Source organism: Vipera ursinii, assembly GCF_947247035.1.
Source record: "Vipera ursinii genome assembly, chromosome: 2".
Lineage (NCBI taxonomy): Eukaryota > Metazoa > Chordata > Lepidosauria > Squamata > Viperidae > Vipera > Vipera ursinii.
In genome coordinates, this window is record NC_139513.1 from 43124014 (window position 1) to 43147251 (window position 23238).

General features: G+C 39.4%; 1 pseudogene across 1 annotated transcript in view; it reads left to right on the top strand.

Annotated features, from left to right (window-relative positions):
• Positions 1-23238, top strand: part of LOC310634807 (contactin-6-like) — a 185424-nt pseudogene that overhangs the window by 73760 nt on the left and 88426 nt on the right. The window lies entirely within an intron of this gene.

Below are 23238 nucleotides of genomic sequence, written 5' to 3' on the forward strand. Positions count from 1 at the left end.
AGTGCAAATCAGGTATTACACATCAGTCGTGCAAGAAAAGAAAGGTACCCAAAAAGAGAAGCCATCTTCTGGTTGGTGACTCAATTATAAGGGATGTTAATTTAGGAAAAGATACAGAGGTTTCAAAAGAGGTCAGGTGTCTTCCAGGTGCTACTGCCAGTAGGGACAAGAAGCGTATTTTCAAAATAGTCAACAATGCCAGCAAAGACTGTGATGTGGATGCCATTGTACATCTTGGCACTAACGATCTGCCCCAAAATGATGTACTCTCTGTGCAGAATGATTTCCAGAGCTTGGAGCAGGAACTCAGCAGAATAGGCTGTAGGATCACGTTTTCAGAGGTCTTACCAGTGTATAAGGAGCAAAATGGAAAAGGCCAGCATACAGTATAACAGAATTTAATATGTGGCTAAAGGAGTGGTGTAAAGGAGAAGGCTTTGGTTATATTAGTCACGATGTCTGTAGCTGGTCCAATGAAAAATTGTACAAAAGAGATGGTCTGCATCCATCCAAGAAAGGGACTGAGTTACTTAGCAATAATTTCGCAGCTTTTCTGAAGGAATATTTAAACTAAACAACGGGGACAGTGAGTTAATTGATACAGAACATCACTGTCCCCAGCAATCTAAGAAGATAGGGGAACTTAGGCACCACACAAGTTATGTAGCAAGTTGGGCTTCCGGTGGCGGCGCGGCGCCGAAGACAGCCTCCCCTGGCTGCCCGCGGCTCAGCTGTTTGTTTTTTCACCCGAAACAGCGCCGATCAGCTGTTCGGGCGAAATTGAAGCCCCCTCCTCGGGAGAAGAGGAGGGGGTGAGGCCCCAGGTAGGGGTAGAGTTCTCCGAGGCCACCTGAGCTTGGAGCTTGGGTGGCTGAAGGATCGAACTCCCCCGAAGCCTGGGTTGCTCCCAGCTGGCCGTCGTCTCTGCTCCGAACTTCCTGGAGCAGAGCCAGGCGTCTGCAAACCATCCCTGCCTGAAGAAAGGACTATGATTTAAAGGAGCAGGCAGAGCGGTACAAGAGGAAAAGGTGAAGAGGACTATTTTACTGTACTCTCTAACTTGTTGGACTTTTTAAACTTTAATTGAAAGTGCGTCATAATTGAGGATTAAAAGATGGCGGCTAAACCTCCCTCTAAAACTCTTCGGAGTGGAGGATCCTCGCCGGTGCAACAATCATCACTACAGGCATTGCACCCTCCTGAAGTGCTGACATCGAAGGATTTGCGAGATGCCTTGGATAAACATGCCCAGGTACTTTTGGAATCAATTAATCAATCAATTGCTGATAAATTTGCACAGATGGAGGAGAAATTGGAGAAATTTGAGGAAAGAATGGAAGAGAGGATGGAACAGAAGTACAGCGTGATGAAGGTAGACATTTTGACTTCAGTGCATAAAGTGGCGGAATGTGTGGAAGATTTAGATGAAAAAGTGGATGATTTGGCTCAAAGGAATGCTATACTAGAAGTAAAAGCACGGGAGAATGAAATTGAAAGAGGCAAGTTGGAAAGGGAGTTAAGCCATGCCCAATATTACCAGATGCAGTTTGCTGTCAGAATTAGAGGCTTAAAAGAGAATGTTAAAGAAGATTTAAAGCAGCTGATCTCTGAGGCTCTCGAAGGGGTATTGAACCAGCCAGCATCTGAAATAAGAGCAGCTATGGATAAAGTGTTTCGGGTGAATTCATGGATTGCCAGACAGAGAAAGTTGCCTAGAGATGTGGTGGTTTATTTTGCAAAAAGAGAAATTAGAGATCAAGTTATACAAGCTGCCTATGATGCTAAGGTTGTGATTGCTGAACAAGAAGTCTTGGTTTTAAAAGAAATTCCTCCAAGGATTTTAAGGGGAAGAAAGGACTATACATTTCTTGTGCAAGAGCTCAAGCAAAGAGATATAAGGTTCAGATGGGAGATTCCAGAGGGGCTGATGGTGATGTATGAAGGTAAAAGGTATAGGCTGATTACTGTGAAACAAGCACGTGATTTCTACAATAATGTCTTAAAAGCAACCCCATTAACGCTCCTGGAAGCTGGAAAGGGATCTGGAGAAGAAGAACAACAAGAGGAGGAAACAGAGGAAAATGGTGCTGGAGGAGATCAAGCTACAATCTCTTTGGATGATCCTAGAGAGCAAAGAGTGACGCGTGCTGCTTTAAAACGAGCAAAGAAAATAAAAGAACAAGATCAGCAAAAGTCTTCAGATTCTTCACAACGCATTCATAGCCAAGCTGTGGGAGGAGCACGGCCTAAAGTAACCAGTCCTATCAAAGCTGTGGTCCAAGAGCTTTTCGGGGATATACATGGCAACTAAATTTTTAACCTGGAATGTTAATGGACTAAACTCACCGCAGAAGAGGAAGAAAGTTTTTCAATATTTAAAACAATTTAAGATAGATGTTATATGCCTGCAAGAAACGCATATTAGAGTTTTGGATCAAAAGTATTTATTGAACTCGAGGCTGGGTACGCAATTTGTTGCTTCTGCAGAGAATAAGAAAAATGGAGTGGTTGTTTATGTTAAAAGTGCCTTAACAGCGGACCTAATTGAAGCAGATAAGCATGGAAGATATGTTATGATCGAGCTGTTGTTTGAAGGTAAAAAGACGCTTTTAGTTGGATTATATGCTCCAAATCAACAACAAGCTGACTTTTTTAGTTTACTTCATACAAAGCTTACCCAGTTGGATTATAAATCCTTTATTTTTATGGGGGACTGGAATGGAGTTATGGATGTACAGTTGGATAAGGCTGGAGCCTTTAAGCGCATTCCAAGTCACGCTAGACTGCCTAAATCTTTTTTTGAAATGATGGATGACCTGGAATTGCGAGATATTTGGCATGAGAGACATTTGCAGGAGAAGGATTATACATTTTATTCTGATAGACACCAATCTTTTTCGAGGATTGATTTTATTTTGTTGACTAATGATTTTCTTTTGAGAACTAAAAAGGTGAAAATCTGCGCAAGAATTATCTCTGATCACAGTCCAGTGTGGTTGGAGATTGATAAGGAAAGAGGAGATAGACGCTCATGGCGCGTAAATGAGAATTTGTTTAGAAATCAGAGAAATGTGGAAGAATGCAAACAGCGGATGAAGGATTTTTTTGAGATGAATATGAATAAGGGTACCTCTATGGATATGGTTTGGGATGCTAGCAAGGCCTATATGAGAGGGGTGTTGATATATATGAATAATAGACATAGACGTGCAGTGGAAACTAGAAGGAAAGAACTGGAGAATGAAATAAAGGAAAAAGAAAAGGCTTTGATTTTGAACCCAGAGGAGGTGAAGATCAAGGAGGCTATTAGACTGTTACGAGGACAATTTGATAAATTGTCCTTTTTTGGACAATTAATTAATGGCTGATCAAGTGGCGACCAATCTGCGGTTTGCTAGGCATAATACTTTTTGCAATGCTAATAAGCCAGGCAGATGGTTGGCTTATAGACTGAGGAAAAAACAAAGGGCATCTAATATAGATAAGATTGAGTATAAAGGAAGGGTTGTGTATCAACAGAATCTTATTAAGGATGCCTTTGTGGATTTTTACTCGAAATTATATACTAAAGAGGACATTAATGCAAGAGATATTGATACGTATTTGGAGAAGGCTAGCATCCCGGTTCTTACGCAAGTACAAAAAGAGGGGATTAACCAACTGATTACAGAAGAAGAAATTTTTACAGCTATTAAGGAACTGAAGGTGGATAAAGCACCAGGCACTGATGGCTTGACTGCGGCCTATTATAAAAACTTACAATTAGAGATGATAAAACCGTTAAAGGAACTGTTCCAGACAATCCAGAGGGGGGGAAAGGTGCCCCCGTCTTGGAGAACAGCTTTTATCTCTTTGATTCCGAAGGAAGACCAGGATGCTACTTTAGTTAAAAACTACAGACCGATATCGCTTTTAAATACAGATTATAAGATATTTGCTAAGGTTTTGGCTAATAGACTGATGAGGGTTCTGCAACAGGTGATTCATGGGGACCAAACGGGGTTTATTAGTGGAAGACAAATGAAAACTAATGTGAGACATATAGTTGATGTGTTAGAGTTTTTGGAAAGGCACAACCAGATCTCTGCTGCGCTAATCTTTTTAGATGCTGAAAAGGCTTTTGATCAATTGAACTGGCAATTTTTGTTGAAAGTTTTAGACAAAATGGATTTTGGGGAAAAATTTTTACAACCGATTAGGGCATTATACCAAAAACAAACTGCCCGAATTATAGTTAACAGTAGTTTGACAACAGTATGTAATATTGAGAAGGGCACAAGGCAAGGGTGTCCGCTATCGCCCTTGTTATTTGTATTAACATTAGAGATATTATTGGTTAAGATTCGGAATTCGGAAAAAATTAAGGGGATACAAGTTGGAGATCAGGATTACAGATTGAGAGCATTTGCAGATGATCTGGTTGTCACAGTGACCCAGCCAGAGAACTCTGTTGTGGACCTGATGGAGATAATAACACAATATGGGAAGGTTTCTGGATTTAAAGTAAATATACAGAAAACTAAAATTTTGGCTAGAAATATGACAGTTTCGCAGAAGGCTCTCCTAGAAGGATTAATTGGATTTGAGATTGTTAAAAGGGTTAAATATTTGGGGGTGATTTTGTCGCCCTCTAATACAAAACTATATAAAAATAATTATGAAAAGTTATGGGGGAAAATTCAAAAAGAACTGGAGAGTTGGGAAAAATTGCAATTGTCTTTGTTGGGACGGATTGCAGCAGTGAAAATGAATGTCCTGCCCAAATTTTTATTCTTATTTCAAATGATACCGATTCTTAAGAAAGACTCTAACTTGGAGGAATGGCAGCGTGGTATCAATAAATTTGTGTGGGCAGGGAAAAAGCCACGAGTTAAATTTAAGATTATGCAGGATACTCGTGAGAGAGGTGGCCTTAAAATGCCTAATTTTAAATTATATTATGAAGCTGCTGCACTAGTAGGAATAAGTGATTGGATTAATTTGACACAATCGAGGTTATTAAATCTTGAGGGCCATGATCTGTTGTTTGGCTGGCATGCATATTTGTTGTATGATAAGAAGGTAGATACTGTGTTTAGGATGCATATTTTAAGACAGGCATTGCTGAGAGTTTGGAAGAAGTATAGACATAAGTTAAGCAGCAAGATACCATTGTGGGCAATCCCAAAACACACAATAGAAAATATACATGCTGGTTTCAAACATGATGAGACTACTTACAAGGAAATTTTAAGTTTGGAAAGGAATATTTGGTGCTTGAAATCATATAGTTTCTTGCGAGAAGAGAAGGTTGTTCAGACTTGGTTTCAATATATTCAGTTACAGGCCAGGTGGAAAGAAGACCAAAAAAATGGATTTGCAACGACTGATGAAAATTTGATAAAGCAAATTAGAAATCAAGGACCAGCACATATTAAACGGATATATCTTGCATTGATAGAGATCGATTCAGAAACAGAGCTTGTTAAGGATTGTATGATAAAATGGGCCCAAAACATTCAGGAAGTTATTACAATGGACACGTGGGAAAAGATCTGGGTGAGGAATGTAAAATTCACTCAAGCTCAAAGTCTAAGAGAGAACTTTTACAAAATGTTTTATAGATGGCATCTAGATCCTAAAAAGCTTGCAAGTATGTATCCGAATTATCAGCCTAAATGTTGGAGGTGTGGTGATGAAGAGGCAACATATTTTCACATATGGTGGACATGTAAAAAGGTCAAGGCTTTTTGGATAAAAGTCTGGTGGAATATGCAGAAGATTTTTAAACGGAGGATAAAGTTTTGTCCGCAATTTTTTTTGTTGGGAATAATTGTTGACGCTACAGTTGTGGACTCTAAGTTGATGTTGAATTTAGTTACGGCAGCAAGACTTTTGATAGGTCAATATTGGAAGAAAGAGGAACTGCCGACTATACAAGAGTGGATTTTAAAGGTTTCCGACTTGGCAGAGATGGCGAAGATTTCGGCCTATTTGAAAGATTACTCGCAAGAACATTATATTATGGAATGGAGAAAATGGATTGAGTTTATCCAGAATAAGTATAGGGTCAAGAAGTTTTATCTAGCATTTGAATAAGTCTTCTTTCGTTTTCTTTTTTCTTTTTTTATTTTGTCTTCTATATATATTTAATAATGCTAAGTTTTGTTTGATCCTATATAAGTTAGAGAGTGATGGATTTTAGAATTTATAGTTGTTAGTATATGGTTGTTTATGATTGCTTTTTTATATATATATACCTTGTATTTAGCTCTGGGAAGTCCGGGGGGGAGGGGGGTTGGGGGGAGGTGGGGGGGAGGTAGGGAGGGGAGGAGGGAGGGGGAAGGGGGTTTTTTAAAGGAAAACTGTATTTTTAAAACTTTTCAATAAGTTATGTAGCAAGTAAACACAGGGTCAGTCATAAAGGACTCAAATGTCTGTACACCAATGCACAGAGTATGAACAGTAAGCAGGGTGAACTAGAAATTCAGGTAAATGAGGGCGGATATAATATTGTTGCCATTACAGAAACATGGTGGGACGAAACCCACAAATGGAACACACAGCTAGAGGGATTTAAATTATTTAAAAGAAATAGACTAAATAAAAGAGGAGGTGGAGTTGCTCTATATATAAGAAATAACTTTATCTCTACAGAAATAGAGCACAACAATGATGAAAACTGTAAACTTGAATGTATTTGAGTCAATATAAAAGGGGAAAAAATGACATTGCCATAGGTGTATACTATAGGCCGCCCACCCAAGCAGAGGAAATAGATAAACTTTTTGCTAGTCAGTTAACTAAGGTATGTAGGAAGCGCATCACAATAGTAATGGAGGACTTTAATTACCCTGATATCAACTGGGAGACAAATTCTGCACCAAGTGGAAGATCTAACAGATTCCTGACAAACCTAGCAGACAACTTTCTCTCCCAAAAAGTAGAGAAGGGAACTAGGGGATTAGCCATATTGGATTTAATTCTCACTAACAGAGATGAAATGATAGAAAGTGTCGAAGCCACAGGAACCTTGGGGGGAAGTGATCATGCAATATTGGAATTCAACATTATGGAAGCATAAGCAATAGAATACAGCCAAACTAGAGTCTTGGACTTTAAAAGAGCTAATTTCAATAAACTTAGAGAGACCTTGGGAAGAATTCCATGGATGAGAATCCTAAAGGGGAAAACAACTCAAGAAGCTTGGGAAATTTTGAAAAGTGAGATAATAAAGGCCCAGTCTAGCACAATACCAACAAAGAAGAAAAAATAACAGCTTTCAAAGGAAACCAGCATGGCTTCATAAAGAACTCTCTGATAAACTGAAAGATAAAAGGGACAAGTATAGGAAGTGGAAAGAGGGGCACAAAACTAAGGCAGAATATCAGCAAATAGCCCGTGCCTGCAAAGATGAAGTGAGGGAAGCTAAGGCTCGAAATGAACTAAGGCTTGCAACCAAAGTCAAAAATAACAAAAAAGCTTCTTTCAACATATAAGAAACAAGAAAAAAAGTTAAGGAAATGATTGGTCCATTAGTGGGGGAAAGTGGCAAGAAGGTGACAAGCAACAGGAAGAAAGCAGAACTATTTAACTCATTTTTTGCATCTGTCTTTACACAAAGGGAAAAAACCAGTCCAAACTACCCAAACCAGTGCCATAAAAAACAGAATAGAAACGCAAGTTAAGATAGGCAAGAAAATGGTAAGTGAGCACCTGTCCAGCCTAGATGAGTTTAAATCACAAGGACCAGATGGATTACACCCCAAGGTTCTCAAGGAACTGGCAGATGTGATCTCAGAACCACTGAACTATATTTTTCAAAGATCCTGGAGCACTTGGGAACTACCAGAGGACTGGAAGAGAGCTGATGTAGTTCCCATCTTCAAAAAAGGGAAAAAAACAGATCCAGGAAACTACAGACCTATCAGCCTGACCTCAATACCTGGGAAGATTCTGGAAAAGATAATCAAACAACAAATCAGTGAACACCTTGATGACAACAAAGTTATCACTAAAAGCTAACATGGGTTTGTCAAAAACAGATCGTGCCAGACAAACCGTATTGCATTCTTTGACCAAGTGACAAAACTAGTGGGACAGAGGAATGCTGTAGATTTAATTTACTTGGATTTCAGAAAGGCATTTGATAAAGTAAATCACAACCTACTACTTGATAAGATAGAAAAAAGTGGGTTAGATAGCATCACCACCAGATGGATTCATAGCTGGCTGACAGGCCGTACTCAGCGTGTGGTCCTCAATAGAACTGCATCTACATGGAAGAAAGTGTGTAGTGGGGTGCCCCAGGGCTCTGTGATGGGCCCAGTGCTCTTCAACATCTTCATAAACGATTTGGATGAGGGGATAGATGGGGAACTCATCAAATTTGCAGACGACACCAAGCTGGCAGGAATAGCCAATACTCCAGAAGATAGGCTTAAGATACAAGAGGATCTGGACAGACTTGAACACTGGGCGCTATCTAACAAAATGAAATTCAATGGTGAAAAAAGTAAGGTTCTACATTTAGGCAGGAAAAATCAAATGCACAGCTATAGTATAGGTGGTACCTTGCTCAATAGTAGCAACTCTGAGAGAGATCTCAGAGTACTAGTGGACAATCACTTAAATATGAGCCAGCAGTGTGCTGCAGCTGCCAAAAAAGCCAACACAGTCCTAGGCTGCATTAACAGAGGAATAGAATCAAGATCACGTGAAGTACTAATACCACTTTACAATGCCTTGGTAAGGCCACACCTGGAATACTGCATCCAGTTTTGGTCACCAAGATGTAAAAAAGATGTCGAGACTCTAGAAAGAGTACAGAGAAGAGCAACAAAGATGATTGGGGGACTGGAGGCTAAAACATATAGGGAACGGTTGCTGGAATTGGGTATGTGTAGTTTAATGAAGAGAAGGGTGAGGCGTGACATGATAGCACTGTCCCAATATCTCAGGGGCCGCCACAAAGAAGAGGGAGCCAAGGTATTCTCCAAAGCACCTGAAAGCAGGACAAGAAGCAACGGATTGAAACTAGTCAAGGAGAGGAGCAACCTAGAACTAAGGAGAAACTTCCTGACAGTTGGAACAACTAACCAGTGGAACAACCTGCCTCCAGAAGTGGTGAATGCTCCAACACTGGAAGTTTTTAAGAGGAGACTGGACAGCCATTTGCCTGAAATGGTATAGGGTTTCCTGCCTTAGCAGGGGGTTGGACTAGATGACCTCCAATGTCCCTTCCAACTTCTTGTTGTTGTTGTTGTTGTTGTTGTTGTTGTTGTTGTTGTTGTTATTATTATTATTATTATTATTATTATTATTATTATTATTATTATTATTATTATTATTATTATTATTATTTCCATGTCCAGTTCCCACTGTTGCTTCTTGACCCACATACAGGTTTCTCAAGGGACAAATAAGTTGGTCTGGTACTCCCATCTCTTTAAGAACTTGCCACAGTTTGTTGTGATCCACACAATCAAAGGCTTTAGCAGAGTCAATGAAGCAGAAGTAGATGTTTTTCTGGAACTCCCTAGCTTTCTCCATGATCCAGCGTGTGTTGGAAATTTGATCTCTACTTCCTCTGCCTCTTTGAAACCCTTCCTGTACTTCTGGTAGTTCTCGATCTACATACTGCTGGAGTCTAGCTTGTAGGATTTTAAGCATAACTTTACTAGCATGTGAAATGAGTGCAATGGTTTGATAGTTTGAACCTTCTTTGGCATTGTCTTTCTTTGGAATTGGAATGTAAACTGACCTTTTCCAATCCTGTGGTCACAGTTGAGTTTTCCAAATTTGCTGGCAAATTGAGTATAGCACTTTTACTGCATTGTCTTTTAAGATTTTGAATAGCTCAGTTGGAATACTGTCACCTCCACTAGCTTTGTTGTTGCTCAGCTTTCCTAAGGCCCACTTCACTTCACATTCTAGGATGTCTGGCTTGAGGTCAGTGACCACCTCATCGTGGTTATCAGGTATGTTAAGCTCATTCTTGTATAGTTCTTCTGTGTAATTAATCTTTTCTGCCTCTGTTAGGTCCCTGCCATTTTTATCCTTTATCATGCTAATTTTTGCATGAAATATTCCCTTCATCTCTCCAATTTTCTTGAAGAGATCTCTGGCCCTCCCTATTCTATTGTTTTCTTCTATTTCTTTGCACTGTTCATTTAAGAAGGCATTCTTATCTCTTCTAGCTATTCTATGGAATTCTGCATTCAATTGGGCGTATCTTTCTTTTTCTCCCTTGCCTTTCGCTTTCCTCCTTTCCTCAGCTGTTTGCAAAGCTTCCTCAGACAGCCATTTTGCTTTCTTGCATTTCTTTTTCTTTGGGATGGTTTTGGTTGCTGCCTCTTGTACAATGTTGTGAATTTCTGTCCCTGGCCCAGGCTGAGAATATTTTTAATTTTAATTTTAACTGGGTTTTAATTTTCTCAGGGTTCTATTTAATCTCTTTTAATTTTGTTTTAACGTTTGTATTGATTGTTTTTTAAATGCCCTGTAAACCGCCCTGAGTCCTTCGGGAAAGGGCGGTATATAAATCGAAATAAATAAATAAATAAATAAATAAATAAATAAATAAATAAATAAATAAATAAATAATTCCTTAAATCTATTTCTCACCTCTACTGTATATTCAACAGGGATATGATTTAATTTATACCTGAGTGGCCTAGTGCTTTCCTCTACTTTATTCAGTTTAAGCCTAAACTTTGCAATGAGAAGCTCCTGGTCTGAGCCAGAGTCAGGTCCTGGTCTTGTTTTTACTGACTGTATAGAGCTTCTCCATCTTTGGCTGCAGAGCATATAGTCAATCTGATTTCTGTGTTGACCATCTGGTGATGTCCATGTGTAGAGCCGTCTCTTGCATTGTTGGAAAAGAGTGTTTGCTGTGAGCATCGTATTCTCTTGACAAAATTCTACCAGCCTGTGCCCTGCTTCATTTTAGTACTCCAAGGCCAAACATGCCTGTTATTCCGGTTATCTTTTGGCTTCCTACTTTAGCATTCCAATCCCCCATGATGATAAGGACATCATTTTTGGTGTTAGTTCTATAAGGTGCTGTAGGGCTTCATAAAACCGGTCAATTTCATCCTCTTCAGCACTGGTGTTTGGGGCATAGACTTGGACTACTGTGATATGGAATTTTTTGTCTTGGATTCAAACTGAGATCATTCTGTCATTTTGGGGATTGTATCCCAGTATTGCTTTTCCTACTATTTTACTGACTATGAAGGCTACTCCATTTCTTCTGAGGGATTCTTGCCTGAAGTAGTATACCTGATGGTCATCTGAATTAAATTCACCTGTTCCTGTCCATTTTAGTTCCCTGATTCCTAAGATGTCGATGTTCAGTCTTGTCATCTCTTGTTTAACCACGTCCAGCTTTCCTTGATTCATGGATCTTACATTCCAGGTTCCTATGGAGAAAAAATCTTTACAGCATCGGACTTTCCTTTCACCACCAGACACATCCACAGCTGAGCGTCCTTTTGGCTTTGGCCCAGTTGCTTCATTCTTTCTGGCGCTACTAATACTAGCCCTCTGCTCTTCCCCAGTAGCATATTGGACACCTTCTGACCTGAGGGGCTCATCTTCCAGTGTCATATCGTTTTGCCTTTTGGTACTGTTCATACAGGTTTCATGGCAAAGATACTGGAGTGGGTTGCCATTTCCTTCTCCAGTGGGTCACGTTTTGTCAGAACTCTCTGCTATGACCTTTCCATCTTGGGTGGCTCTGCATGGCATAGCTCATATCTTCATTGAATTACGCAAGCCCCTTCACCATGACAAGGCAGTAATCCATGAAGGCGAGGGAATTGAATTAGAGCTGTGATTTATCCATTTTGAGATGAGGATGTGGCAACCATGTTGTCTCAATTGTTTCTGTAGACATTGGATTACATCCAATCATATCTACAGAATATTGTATCTACCAATATTGATCAGATAGAATTTTTTTCTCCCTTTGTAGCCTTTCTATACCTTTCCAGTTTACTACAAAGAACTGAGATATCTCCTGAAATCACCCTTAATAGATGGAGAAAGCAATGAGCACACAAATGGCAATAAATTCACAAGTATTTCATATCAGTTGTGATGTGACAAGTAACAGAGACTGTAAGGAAAAATTCAGTCTGTCATACTAGAATAAAAATAAGTTCAGGCATTAGTGTAAAAATTCATAGTGTAGTGGGACTATACATGCAGGCTGAAGAATTTCAGCAGATGATTTGCCTAGGTTTAGCATTGAATGTTAATACCAAATTTATCATATTAAGAAAGCTTAAATGTGAAACATAAATATGGTCAACAAATTTGGAGATCAGAAATATATCCATGACTTTTCATCCTTAGGTTTTTAGACTGAATGTCTGTAAACATCCATGGTGGCCTAATTTATCTGATATCCTATTCTGTAGGGTCCCTGGTGCTCTCTGTCTTTGGTTGTTTTCTTGCAGATATTTCATTACTCAATAGGTAACATCATTGGTGTTAGAAAGGAGTGAGGCTTTCTCTGTGTTTATATACAAATGGCTTATCCTATCAGTGTTGATGGTAGTTCTTGTGGTTCCTCAATTAGGCTGTTGTTTACTGTTTAATTGTTTGTCTGAGTTGATTGATTAGGGTATTGTACTATTGTATCAACTCTGAAGTACATATATTCTCTTCTATTGGTATCCTATTCTGTAAAATTGATAATCTTTCATTGGGTGGACTCCTTGAGACTGTTAGTTCCTAAACTTTGCAGTGTAATTGATAAGATTGCAAAAAAAAACCAACCAAAAAAAAAAACAAATAAACCACAGAACAGCCAAGTGGTTACTACATTTTAACTAAAGGAAGGTTTTTAAACAGATAAAGACTTTAGCATGGAAAAGGGGAAAAATAAAGAGGGCTTTTATTTGAAAATATTGCAGAGGAAATAGTTGTAAATATTTGGTCTGGAGAAAGAAAATAAGGGGCAGCTTCATTAGCCAAGTTACAATCAACTTGAAGTGATGTGTTGGCAATGAGCCTTATGAAATATGCCTCTATGTTGAAGGTTTTGTGACAGTTTTTGTTTGCTCCCAAAGTATCACAAAAGGTGAAAAGAATTTATCAGAGAGACTAGAAAACAGGTAAATGTTTGTTTTTCCCCACGGAACAAATAAATCTCTTTGATTCTCCCTTTCTCTTCTAAAATGAGCATTTTCTATAAGGGTTATCCTTTTTTGCTTTAAAAAAACAAGATTTGTGCAAGTGACAACAACATCAATAACCTTCAAACAATAATTCTGAAGAAGGGGATTATCTTTTGACATCAGATGTACAGGAGACATTTGCCCATAGCTAAAAACACAATATCAATTTAAAAGCCTTGGATGCTCTCACAAATGCCATCCATGATCTCTATCAATCTACAACATGTCTATTCCAATTATGTCTTATCTTTGACCTGATCACAAAATATTTCACATTAAGCCCAAGATGATGATAGTCTGAAGAAAAAGTTCCAATTAGAGCCATACTTCTTAACTAAGTATGAATGTCACATTAGAACTGAAAAATAGCAATTGACAGGGAAGGCCTTGGCTGTTCAGAATTCAGTGGCTGAGCACACATTTTGCATTAATAAGTCTCTGTTCCAGTCCCTGTTATTTCCAGGAAAGAAGGATGGAATGTTTTTTTCCCCCATTAGAAACAGGGATTTACTGGGTACATTTTCAATACAGTTGCCTGCAGTCCTTGAACTGGCAAAGTTAAACACAGAAAATTAGTGTATTTTCAACATTCTTCAAACTTTTCATTTACTGCATCTCCACAGTATGGTAGTAAGTATCAAGGAACAGAGAGGGAAAATCTGAGGAAGCAGCCCAATTCTTTCCATACAAAAAATATGTCGTGTGGCTGTAATTAACTGTTAGATAAGCAATACAATTTGCCTTAAAAGTGAAAAATAATGCTGGAAAATATCTCTGCCCAAATCCTAAGAGAACTGTTTCTTGTCAACATAGATTCTACCCCATAGAAGCATGTATTGTTGAATATTACTTTTTTATGTTTACATTTCTATCCATTTTTCCCACTATATCAAATTTATACAGATAATGCACAGAACTCAACTGCCAATGTTTTTTTTTGCTTTTTTTGAAGCAAAAGGTGGTACATTTTAGGCTTCTTTTTAAAATAATAATTTAAAAAACTTGATTCCTCCTTTCTACTCTAGTATTCAAGGGGTTATTATATCATTATAATAGTTGGGGCCAAAATAATTAGTGACTCATCATAAAGCAAAACCAAACCTTAACAAATTAAAAAGACACACATTATGGTACATAATTAAAACCTCGGGCTGCACTAAAAATGCATAGGCCGGTGAAAATCTCTGCCAAAAATAATGGCTTTTATCCGTGCTGGAAGGAACAAGGAGAGAGAACCACTGAACTTCAAGGGAAAAAAAATACAAATTACATTTTATTTAGCCCTGTGCATCTTCTTCAGCCCAATAATAGCTCACACTTGGATGCAAAGTGCACTCAGATGAGTTAGAATAATGTATCCTTAAGTGTTGCAGATAACAAAGCATATATAGCTTTTTATTGACTGAATCACATTTTACATCATGACCAGAAATATATTGACATCTGGTGTATAGGTTTTTGTTTTGTTTTGTTTTTAAAAAGTTATAACATTCTGGCATAAATGGAACTCTTCTAGCCTCTCTTTCCACAACAGGCATGTTTCAATCAATGAAACAAATGTCATCATGAAATATTTGCTTCTCAAATTGAAATATTGACATGTTAATACTGCATACCTTTCCACAACATCATATGCAGCAATGGTAAACCATAGGCAAAAAAACCCACCTCTTTTAAAAGCTGTTCCAAATGTTTCCCATCTTTTAGGTATGGTCAAGCAGATTATTTTCATTTGCTGCAGCACACGATCTTTCCATGTAATGACCATTAATATTTTCCACTCTTGTGGCATAATTAATTAAAATGTGTACTGTTTATGTCTTCTGATATTGCCAAGAACTCCAGAAGTATTTATCTCCTTGTTCATTCTGGGATATTTTATTGTATAAAGCCCATTGATCTAGGTAATAATAATAATAATAATAATAATAATAATAATAATAATAATAATAATAATAATAATAATAATAATAATAATTGATTAAAAGGTATAAAAATGCAAAACAGGACCAGCCTTCTCCCAAGCCTACACAGCCTTTTTTCTTGTCAATGTTGTGCTTTTGATTTGCATTTTATAATTTTCAACTTTCAAATGTTTTGATTTGCAATAAGCTGCTCAGATGGAATATTGTATCTATTCTGAAATGCTATCAGTTGGAGGGTAGTTTGCTTGTGTGGTCTTCTCCAAGCTAGTCTGTCTCACCTTTCTTGTTTCTTGCCTGGGGAAAGGATTAGTGTTAGCTTATCTTTAATGCAGCTTCGGCTCTGTTGGTCTCTGGTTCCTCAATTCCTTCAATGGGTCTCATTAAAGGCAGCAAGGCTTCTAGTCTCTCTCTCTCTCTCTCTCTCTCTCTCTCTCTCTCTCTCTCTCTCTCTCTCTCTCTCTCCTTAAGCAGATTTCCAATTAAAAAAAAAGATGTTACATGAGAATGGGGGTGAGTAATATCATTTGCTGCAAACTGAACCTAACCAAACCCTGTACAGCCTGGGGTTGTGCGGTAATTTGGGGGCTAAAGGCTGCACCTGATCTTGGTATGTTGGGGTTACACACACACACACACAAAAAAAAGGAAGGGCCCAAAGAAAAAAAAGTAGTAATCAATTAAGTTAATTATTGTTGATACCATAATACCCCTGTATTTTCCAGGTTCGGTAACAACAATCTGGAAGAATCAAGTGTAGGGATGGCATGCAACACAGAAGTCAGGAACTCCTGTTTTAGCTTATCAATACACATAGACAGCATATACACATACATCTCTCTCCTGCTATTGTTGCCCACAAATGGAAGTAAGAATGGAAACTAAGTTAGGCCATTCCCTTAATTTTAACTCATACAAGCTAACCGCATGGAGAAAAGCCATTATTATTATTATTATTATTATTATTATTATTATTATTATTATTATTGTTATTGTTATTGTTATTGTTATTGTTATTGTTATTGTTATTGTTATTGTTATTGTTATTGTTGTTGTTGTTGTTATTATTATTATTATTATTATTATTATTATTATTATTATTATTATTATTATTATTTCTATGATTATGAAAAGCCAAAAACAACTTGATGGCACTTTTTTTCTTTTTAAGACCCTGTAATCCCTTTCATCAGGGTGGTATCAGGGTGACCGAATGGACCTGAGCATTTACTGGCTGGATGCCCTTCCTGACACCTATGCAGAATTCACAGTAGATATTTTCTCTTTGTGCCCTGATAGGGAAACATCTGTCATTGCCTAGGATTGAACTCTCAATCTTCCGAGTGGGAGGTCAGTGTCTCCATGCCTCTGCCAATGGCACATAATCTGTCAAAAAGCTAGTTGTCATCATTATATCTTAGAGTAAAAAAAAAAGTCCATAAATTAATTATGCATTTTTGGGAGAAAAATATTTCTTTTGCCTGATCAACATTTCCTTCCAATCAGTTTCCTAGTATTCTGAGAGAAATATGAAAAAATTTTCTTCCTTCTTGCCTTGCATCACATTATGTTTTCACCGTGTTTCCTCTCAATCATTTTTTTCAGATAAATAGTCCCAAACTTTCTAATTTGTTTCTCACATTTGAATCACTACTCTTTTTGTTGTCCTTTTCTGCACTATTTCCTGATCTATTATTATTATTATTATTATTTATTAAATTTGCATACCACCCTTCTCTCGAAGGACTCAGGGCAGTGAACAGGGCAATACATATCAAAAACAAGATGCAAAAATTAAAAACGATTAAACAAAATGCCCACGAATAAGTTAAAACACATTATATCCTTTTTTAAGCATATCAATCAAAAATCTAGTAAATACTTTGGTTACTGATACACCAAAAAAAATGTGTAAGGGCATGATAGTGTTAGTCCTTTGATTCATAATCTGTTTCTTAATTATCACTAGAATAGAACCAGTGGTGTAGCGTGGGTTGTCAGCACCCGGGGCAAGTAATTTGCGCCCCCTAACCCGTGGATTTTAGCACTCGAGTCTGCCGCAGGGAGCCCCGCATCCTGGGCGTCCGCCGCACCCCCCACCCACGCCTCCCCCAGGAAAAGGGGGAAGGTCCGGCATCCCCTCCCTCACGTGCGGCAGAAGCGCCGGGACCCGAGGCCGTGCCAGGAGGCGGGCGGCGCAGCGGAGCCTACGCTTCGGAGCCGGTGGGGGGGCGGCTGGGGGTGCCGCCATCCCTTTCTTACCTCTGATGCCTGGAAGAGAGCGGGACCCGCCAGCGCAGCTGCCCGTCTCACTCAGGCATGCACCGCGGCTGGCCGGGGCTTCCGCCGGGGGCGCATCCGGGCATGGGGAGTGAGGGAGGGGGCCGGCACGATGCCCCGTGAGCTTGGCAGCCCTTGGCCAGAGCTGCGGCTGAGCCTGGAGCTGCACCAGCCCGCACCTGCTGCCCTGGGAGAGCTCGGCTCGCTCCTCTGACCCCCCTCCCGCCACCGCCGCCCCCTCAGCCACGTGCGCCGGGCTGCCACCGCGGGGGCCGCTCTAGCGCGGAGAGGGGGAGGCCGGTCCCCGTTCGGCCCGCCAGCCCCAGGAGAGCCCCGCGCGAGCGCCTCGCCAGCCACTGAAGTCTGGCTTTTGAGCAGGAGCGACCTTGCCCTACTTGCCCTTGCCCAGTGCCGGGAGCAGCCGCCGCCGACCGCCCTGCTTTTCGCAAGCCCCGCTATGCCGCCGTCACCTGCCACGGGGTGAGGGAGTCGGGGCCGCACTGGCGGGCGCTTCTCTGGCAGTGGGGCATGCTGGTGCCCTGCACTGCGCTCCGTCTGCGGGGGCCGCCCTGGGAAAGGTGGAAATGCAGCTGTGGTCTGGGATGGCTCCGAGCCCTGTCTGGCCGGCTTTGTGCCTCCGTCCCCCAAGAGTAGCTGGTTGTGAGTTGCTGCTTCCCCGAGTGCGCCTCAGCCCCAGATCCCCCCCCCGCGGGACTCCAGCCGCACGAAGGGCACTTCGGCGTGTCTTCTATCCCTCCCGAGTGTGAGCGCGCCCCCCCAGATGTTGCGCCCGGTGCGGCCGGCCCCCCCTGCACCCCCCACGCTACGCCACTGAATAGAACTTCTTTATATCTGCTGCACACCTTCATAGAAGTATCCACTATGACCCATTTCTTTGGTTAGTTATAGAGAGTCTATGCTGTAATTGCGTATATCTGAAATTAGAGAGTTGGGTAGGTTTTCCTCCAAGTTCCATCACTTTCCATTTGTTTAAATTAAATCATTTCTGCAATTTGCTTGAGCATAAGCTAATTTAAAGAAATCTTTCTTAAGAGCTTCACAATCAGTTTTGGTTTTCATCATACTGAATAGTTTGCTATTATCTGCAGACTTGGCCAGCTTATTCCTAAATTAAAATAATCAATCAACATATTAAAAAGACCAGTTCCAATATAGAATATTCTTGCTTTTTGTTTTTTGTTTTTCATTTCCCCTTTGCTTTAGTACTTTAGCAATTCACTAAAAAACAGTTCTCCTTACACCACAAATGCTTAACTTTACTCACGAATCTCTGATAAGGAACTTTAACAAAGTCCAAATTCAAGAGGCCCATTTTCATACTTAAAATAATTGCATGACTCAAGCACCCTATGTATTTTATAAACATCTAAAATAATTCATTTTAAATTGTTATATTAAAAACTACAGTTGGGAAATGGTGTTGTAGCAGTGCTATTTATAGCTAATTAGTCTCATTCAGAAGTTTTAAGAAAATATAAACATGCAGCTGGGAATATAATACAGTTTTGAGGATTATGGACTTCATTTCAAGCAGTGTAAATCACTGAAAATTCTATAACAGCAGTTGCAACACATGTTTAAAATCTCCAAAGGGGGGAGGGAGTCAGTTTGGTCATAGCGGTGAAGGTGCTGGCTCAGAAACCAAGAAAGCCCAAATTCTAGTCCCTTCTTAGCCATGAAAGCAAGCTGGGTGATTTTCGGGCCAGTCACTGTCTCTCAGCCCCAGCATACCACACAGGACTGTTGTGGGGAAAAAGAGAAGGATACAACACAACACAACACAACACAATACAAGGAGAAAATGAGATAACCAGATATGCTCTATGGCCTGAACTTGGAATAGTGAGGGTGGAGGCCCAAAGTTAAAAGAGAAGACGGGCAGTTTCATTATGGGCATTATATAGGAAGGAAGAGATTTATTAATTTATATGCTGTCTGAATGCCCTTATGATGTCAAATTGTTATGTAATAAGATCATTATTTAATTGTGGATATGGCAACTAACCTGGCATGTAAAACTGAGGCCTGGGTGGGTCTGAAGAGAGGGTTAACTTCTTAGAGATATGTCTACCTGGGTTTTAGTTTTTACACAAGCTACAAGCTCAAGGCAGCGGGGTGGGGAGGCACTTTTCATTTATAGAACAATGGTTTTCAAAGGCTGTGAGCTTCATACACCTGGATATGAGAACATCTGGTTTAAGATGAGATCTAGGAAGCAGTTAGGCTCTTTTCTGCTATACTGGACTCCCTTTTGTTCAATGGCATTTTTGCCTGAGCTGCTAAATTCCATCACCCAGGGTGGCAGATGCGTCTTTTAATTTTGAGGAATTTTCAACTTGCCCCAGATGGTACAGGACAATTCATGGCACCCATAGTAACTGTAAGCTAACCCAAGTTTCTGAGAATTGGATACATACCAGACATCACACATTGGGCCTGGTTTTTGTCTCATACCAATTGCAAAATGATCTGATGGAAAGATAACAGTCACTCAGTTTTGAATTTCCAGGTTTGAGGAAGACACATGACAGGGAGTGAAGTGGGTAAAAGGGATAAACTGTCCAGTGAATAAACACTTGAATTTCAGTTTGCTCTATTGCATGCTTATTATCGTTATTATATTAAATGTATTTGCTGCCTATCTCACCATGGGGCTACTGTAGGCAGAAACTGCTTTCCAAATAATATTCTGCATCAAGAACATTGTTCTTGTTATTATCTAATAAAGACAGAAAAAAAGTCTATCCCCTATGGATGCAACAAATCCACTTTACATAGCATCAATTTGTTCCAGTTTGCAAATCTGATACACAATCTGGATCAAAAGATTATGTTGGATAGTGTACATGCATTTCCCCCTAGATTGTCTTTCCAGTGTCTGTAAAAAATACAGCATCAAAATTCAGTATATATATATATATCAAGTTATAATAATAGAAGCTCCTTTAATACCTCTGCTACTATAAATAAGAAGATGGAATATTTTTCAAGCATGCAGCTAAATCAGTAGCACTTTCCTTCTATTTTGAATAGCAACAAGGTGAAAGATGGATCATCCTCATCAATATAAGCACAGCAGGCTTCTACGGTCACTAGAATTTCTTCAAGAAAGGCTAGAATCATTACTCCTCAAGATGTTCATCAGTTATTTTTTTTATCTCTAACATATAGTAAAAACAAACAATAAGCTAATTTTCGTTCAAAATTATTTCTACAGTATTTAACTGTTGATAATACTGCACTTTTAAAAAATGCAATCTTGCTTTAAATGGTCTGCTTCTATATTTTCTAATATCTCACATTCATTTAGTCTTGTTCCCAGCATCACTTTGAAGAGATCTGATGGTATCCCTTAAAATCATCGGCTACAATACCACCCGCCATGCTGAGTTCATCAAAGCCTGTGTCAGAATCCATTTATATCATAAATGTATGTTTAAAACATTATCCCCCCCCCAGATTCTGCCATCTCCCAAGGAAGGAGGAGTGCATGTGGATTCAGCCTGCCTTAGGTTATTTCAAAGACCAAGGGAAACCTTTTGAACTGGGGGAACAAAAGGGAGGGTTAGGGAAGAAGGCATCTGGCCTGTGTCTCCATTTGAATCTGTAAAGGAAGAAGGCAATAACCATAAAGATTTGAATATCCCTTTTTTCCACAAAAGGGATGACATGAAGTAAAATTATGGGGGGCTGACCAAATGGGGTTGAGGGAAGGGGGGTTAAACCGGGAACTCTTTATAAAGTTTCAATTTGTAAAATAATACCAAGTCCTGTCTTGTATTTCCACAACCAAGCATGTCCTAGTAAAAATTCCGTTTGGACTAGAACTGACTCCAAGAGTTTTTGTTTTCCTAAGACATGTATTGGGGTGGGTCCTGACAGCCTGGCACTCTGTAAGCAATTCCATCAACAGATACATTGACCTACAACAGTGTACAAACACTCAGAATCCAAATCAACCACACAGCCAACCAGAGATAGCAGCAACCCTTAACCAACCCACGCAAGCCCCCCTCTCCCCCCACCAGCAGTTAACATCCCAATGACCCTGACCTAATGTAACCTCTCCATCATAAGACCCATCACAAGCCTCTCACTAATGACTCATACCTGACCCATCACAATACCCTCACTTGACACACAAAACCTAAAGCCCTTATAAACAGACACTGACATGCTCTAAAGTCCACTGAAGATATTACTTAGTCTGGTAATGAAATGTTCAGAAACCAAGCTCAGAGAACCAACCTTTCCCCTCAGACTTCACATGATATGAAACACCAGAATTAAATGTTCTGATGTATCTATATGTGTGAGAGAAGGGAATTTATTCTAAGGATATTTTAATCTTAGAGGTAAAATAAAGCATGGAGAAGATATTTAGTAAATAGCCTGTTCTCTAACATTTAAAACTACTGAAGTAATGTTAATTAGTTTTTGTATAGTAGCCATGCAACCTGAGGGTGTGTTGTCATCAAAATACTAAGCTAAACAAAACTGTAATGGGCCAGTTCTAAGGGGATAATTCTATAAAGGATATCCAGAGCACCAACTAAATTATTTTTAAAAGGGCCTTGATGATACTATTATCTTCATAAAGGATATGACAACTTTTTCTGAAATAATTATACATTTACTTGTAAGGTATAGACCCAGAATTAGAGACCATATAATTATTATTTTTTTAATTCCATTTATATCCCGCCCTTCTCCGAAGACTCAGGGCGGCTTACAATCTAAAGCACAATTCACCCCCCCCAAAGGTATTATTACAAAGTCAGCTTATTGCCCCCAACAATCTGGGTCCTCATAATGATCATTAAGAGAACTTGGACATGAAATCTAGACATTCACTGAATGGAAAAGAATAGGTGAAGATGATTTTTTTATCAAATTTTTACAGTCAGGCATTTCCCAAGAAAATGATTCTGGCTGGCATATGACACAAAAAATAGTAAATATGTAAACAATCATAATTAAATATAAAAATAAAAGAAGCACACAAAATAGGACACAATCATATTAACCACAGCAAGGGAGCCAACGCAAAATCTTCCTGGTTCTCTAGGACCCTCCAGGCCTGATTACATAGTCGGGTCTTAGGAATTTGTGGAATATTGAGAGAGATGGAGCTAATCTCACTTTCGGGAGAAGATTCCATAATGTGGGAACCACAATAGAGGGCCCACTTTCTGTGAAATGTTAAATGTAATTCCCTGGCAAATGTGATCCACCTTGTGCCTTCTCTGCAAGAGTTAATGGACAGATAGTTGTAGTTGGGGGAGGTGGTCCCTCAGATAACCTTGAAGGGCTTTAAAGGTCAAAAACAATACCAGGCAAATTAGCAAGCAATGCAGCTCATGGAGCAAAGTTGTAATGTGTAAAGGCACACAAGAAGTTGGAAAATTGAAACAATGTTTGGAAACTGACCGAAGAGAGAAGCAACCTGGAATTAAGGAGAAACTTCCTAACAGTGAGGACAATTAACCAGTTGAACAGCTTGCCTCCAAAAATCGTGCGTGCTCTTCTTTTTAAGAAGAGACTAGACAGTCACTTGTCTGAAATGGTATAGGTTCTCCTGCTCAAGCAGGGGGCTGGACTAGAAGACCTCCAGGATCCCTTCTGGTTCTATTCTATTCTATTCTATTCTATTCTATTCTATTCTATTCTATTCTATTCTATTCTATTCTATTCTATTCTATTCTATTCTATTCTATTCTATTCTATGCTTCCTTCCCATTCAAACAGAGGTTAATTTTAAAATGTGTTTAATTTATTCATTCATTCATTTATATGGCTGCCCATCTTACAGACAAACTCTGGGCAGCTAACAGCAATCCACAAAAGTT